We start from the raw sequence: 4,983 nt of genomic DNA, 5'->3' as shown, positions 1-4,983 counted from the left end.
ATCATTGCTACTAACATCTTTCAATACAATTTTCTCTAGGAACATATCAAAATAAACATATAAAAGCAACAACGCAAGCTATTGATCTACAACATAATTTGCAAAATACTACCAGGACTAAGTTCATGATAAATTTAAGTTCAATTAATCATATTACTTAAGAACTCCCACTTAGATAGACATCCCTCTAATCCTCTAAGTGATTACGTGATCCATATCAACTACACCATGTCCGATCATCACATGAGATGGAGTAGTTTCAACGGTGAACATCAATATGTTGATCATATCTACTATATGATTCACGTTCGACCTTTCGGTCTCCGAGTTCCGAGGCCATATCTGTTATATGCTAGGCTCGTCAAGTTTAACCTGAGTATTCCACGTGTGCAACTTTTTGCACCCGTTGTATTTGAACGTAGAGCCTATCACACCCGATCATCACGTGGTGTCTCAGCACGAAGAACTTTCTCAACAATGCATACTCAGAGAGAACACTTTTACTATGATAATTTAGTGAGGGATCATCTTATAATGCTACCGTCAATCAAAGCAAGATAAGATGCATAAAAGATAAACATCACATGCAATCATTATAAGTGATATGATATGGTCATCATCATCTTGTGCTTGTGATCTCCATCTTCGAAGCACCGTCATGATCACCATCATCACCAGCACGACACATTGATCTCCATCGTAGCATCGTTGTCGTCTCGCCAATCTTATGCTTCTACGACTATCGCTACCGCTTAGTGATAAAGTAAAGCATTACAGGGCGATTGCATTGCATACAATAAAGCGACAACCATATGGCTCCTGCCAGTTGCCGATAACTCTGTTACAAAACATGATCATCTCATACAATAAAATTTAGCATCATGTCTTGACCATATCACATCACAACATGCCCTGCAAAAACAAGTTAGACGTCCTCTACTTTGTTGTTGCAAATTTTATGTGGCTGCTACGGTCTTAGCAAGAAACGTTCTTACCTACGCATCAAAACGACAACGATAGTTTGTCAAGTTGGTGTTGTTTTAACCTTCGCAAGGACCGGGCGTAGCCACACTCGGTTCAACTAAAGTTGGAGAAACCGACACCCGCCAGCCACCTGTGTGCAAAGCACGTCGGTAGAACCAGTCTCGCGTAAGCGTACGCGTAATGTCGGTCCGGGCCACGTCATCCAACAATACTGCCAAACCAAAGTATGATATGCTGGTAAGCAGTATGACTTATATCGCCCACAACTCACTTGTGTTCTACTCGTGCATATGACATCTATGCATAAAATCAGGCTCTGATACCACTAATGATTTCAAAATATTCCTACGCACACGCAAGATCATGGTGATGCATAGCAACAAGAGGGGAGAGTGTGTCCACGTACCCTCGTAGACCGAAAGCGGAAGCGTTATGACAACGCGGTTGATGTAGTCGTACGTCTTCACGATCCGACCGATCCAAGCAACGAACGTACGACACCTCTGAGTTCTAGCACACGTTCAGCTCGATGACGTCCCTCGAACTCCGATCCAGCCGAGTGTCGAGGGAAAGTTCCGTCAGCACGACGGCGTGGTGACGATCTTGATGTTCTACCATCGCAGGGCTTCGCCTAAGCACCGCTACGATATTATCGAGGTGGACTATGGTGGAGGGGGCACCGCACACGGCTAAGAGATCCAAGGGATCAATTGTTGTTGTGTCTATGGGGTGCCCCTTCCCCCATATATAAAGGAGGAAAGGAGGGGGAGAGGGCCGTCCCCTATGGCGCGCCCTGGAGGAGTCCTACTCCCATCGGGAGTAGGATTCCCCCCTTTCAAGTAGTAGGAGTAGGAGTCAAGGAAGGGGGAGAGGGAAGGGAAGGAAGGAGGGGGCGCAGCCCCCCCCCCTAGTCCAATTCGGACTAGGCCTTGGGGGGAGGGGGGGCGCGGCCTGCCCTAGACAACCCCTCTCTCTTTCCCGTATGGCCCAATAAGGCCCAATACTTCTCCACGGCGGATTCCCGTAACTCTCCGGTACTCCAAAAAATATCCGAATCACTCGGAACCTTTCCGAACTCCGAATATAGTCGTTCAATATATCGATCTTTACGTCTCGACTATTTCGAGACTCCTCGTAATATCCCCGATCTCATCCGGGACTCCAAACTCCTTCGGTACATCAAAACTCATAAACTCATAATATAACTGTCATCGAAACCTTAAGCGTGCGGACCCTACGGGTTCGAGAACAATGTAGACATGACCGAAACATGTTTCCGGTCAATAACCAATAGCGGAACCTGGATGCTCATATTGGCTCCCACATATTCTACGAAGATCTTTATCGGTCAGACTGCATAACAACATACGTTGTTCCCTTTGTCATCGGTATGTTACTTGCCCGAGATTCGATTGTCGGTATCTCAATACCTAGTTCAATCTCGTTACCGGCAAGTCTCTTTACTCGTTCCGTAATACATCATCCCTCAACTAAATCATTAGTTGCAATGCTTGCAAGGCTTAAGTGATGTGTATTATCGAGAGGGCCCAGAGATACCTCTCCGACAATCGGAGTGACAAATCCTAATCTCGAAATACGCCAACCCAACATGTACCTTCGGAGACACCTGTAGAGCACCTTTATAATCACCCAGTTATGTTGTGACGTTTGGTAGCACACAAACTGTTCTTCCGGTAAACGGGAGTTGCATAATCTCATAGTCATAGGAACATGTATAAGTCATGAAGAAAGCAGTAGCAACATACTAAACGATCAAGTGTTAAGGCTAACAGAATGGGTCAAGTCAATCACATCATTCTCCTAATGATGTGATCCCGTTATTCAAATGACAACTCTTTTGTCCATGGCTAGGAAACATAACCATCTTTGACAAACGAGCTAGTCAAGTAGAGGCATACTAGTGACACTATGTTTGTCTATGTATTCACACATGTATTATGTTTCCGGTTAATACAATTCTAGCATGAATAATAAACATTTATCATGATATAAGGAAATAAATAATAACTTTATTATTGCCTCTAGGGCATATTTCCTTCAGAGCAGTCTCGGTCATGTCTGCGTGTCTCCCGAACCCGTAGGGTCTACACACTTAAGCTTCGGTGACGGTAGGGTTGTAAAGATATTAGTATGCAGCAAACCAAAAGTTGTTCGGAGTCTCGGCTGAGATCCCGGATGTCACGAGGAGTTCCGGAATGGTCCGGAGGTAAAGAATTATATATGGAAAGTCGAGTTTCGGTCATCAGGAAAGTTTCGGGGTTCACCGGTATTGTACCGGGACCACCGGAAGGGTCCCGGGGGTCCACCGGGTGGGGTCACCCATGCCGGAGGGCCCCATGGGCTGAAGTGGGAGGGGAACCATCCCCTGGTGGGCTGGTGCGCCCTCCTGGGCCCTCCTCTGCGCCTAGGGTTGGGAACCCTAGGGGAGGGGGCGCCTCCACTTGCCTTGGGGGGCAAGTTTCCCCCCTTGGCCGCCGCCCCCCCTAGGAGATCCCATCTCCTAGGCCCGCCCCCCTGGGGTCCCTATATAAAGAGGGGGGTGGGAGGGCAGCCGCACCCTGACACCTGGCGCCTCCCTTCCCCCCTTGCTACACCTCTCCCTCCCGTAGTCGCTTGGCGAAGCCCTGCCGGATCCCTGCTGCATCCACCACCACGCCGTCGTGCTGCTAGATCTTCATCAACCTCTCCTTCCCCCTTGCTGGATCAAGAAGGAGGGGACGTCACGCTGACCTACGTGTGTTGAACGCGGAGGTGCCGCCCGTTCGGCGCTAGGATCTCCGGTGATTTGGATCACGATGAGTACGACTCCCTCAACCCCGTTCTCTTGAACGCTTCCGCTCGCGATCTACAAGGGTATGTAGATGCACTCCTCTCTCTCGTTGCTAGATGAACTCATATATTGATCTTGGTGAACGTAGGAAAATATTTATTTTATGTAACGTTCCCCAACACTATCAGCTCCTCCGGTGGAGGGCACTGGCCCATTGACTGCAGTCAAATGTCGATGCACGAAACTACGACTGACCCGGCCCACCATGCTTGTGCGAGGCAAAAACGATGGAGATGGAGCTCCAGGACGGAATCCGCGGTGTAGCCGGCTGTCGCGAGCAGGGCCGCGCGCACCTACAACTCCGCCATGGCTGTCGCTTGTTGGATCACCGCCGGAGCCGAAGGAGACTCCTCTCGCACGGCGACCAAGGGGATCGCCCCAGAGCCGAAGGGGGCTCCTCTCGCAACAGCGGCGATGGGGATCACTGCTGGCGCCGCAGATGTAGTGCATGAGCTCCTGCTCTCCTCGCGTGGCAACGAATGGGAACGCCGGCGGCCATTACGCGTAGCCGCCGCACACCGCGGTGACCCCTCCAAGGCTACCGCCTGTCGGGCGCAGCTCAGCTGCCTCCACCACTGGCAACAGGGCCAGCCATCGCCGGAGAACCACCTGGGAAGGAGAGAGGAATGATTCGAACGCGGGTTGTGTGTGGGGAAGGAAGAGGATAAGGGAGGGGATAGCGAGGGGAGTGAGAAGAAGGTGAGTGGTGAGTGTGTGGGTCGTTCGCGACGATTTCTGTTTTCCCCGAACGATGTTGCTCGCTGACGTGGCTCGGGTCCACTGCTTTAAGATCTATAATCAAATCTAGCGGTGGAAAGGACGTTCGAACCCAAATTCTAAAATACCGTTCGTTCGGGAGTTATTGATTCCGTAAATTTATGATCAAAGTTAAATCCTAAAAAGTGTGGGCGTACTACATTATGGAATAGAGGGAGTATGATAAATGGCTAGCTGGATCGAGATCATGAGCCTCATGTGGAAGTTTTCGCCATGTTCCGGTCAATCGTTCAACTGACACTTGTGCATTTAATCACGGATGGCTTAGTCATTGTTTTTTCTTTTGGAAAATTTTGGATTTATTTATCCTCAATCATGGCAACATCAGAAATAATAAAAAATACATTCAGTTTCATAGACCACCTAATGAC

This window comes from Triticum dicoccoides, chromosome 1B (assembly GCF_002162155.2).
Source record: "Triticum dicoccoides isolate Atlit2015 ecotype Zavitan chromosome 1B, WEW_v2.0, whole genome shotgun sequence".
NCBI lineage: Eukaryota > Viridiplantae > Streptophyta > Magnoliopsida > Poales > Poaceae > Triticum > Triticum dicoccoides.
Note: the sequence above shows the minus strand (reverse complement) of the source record.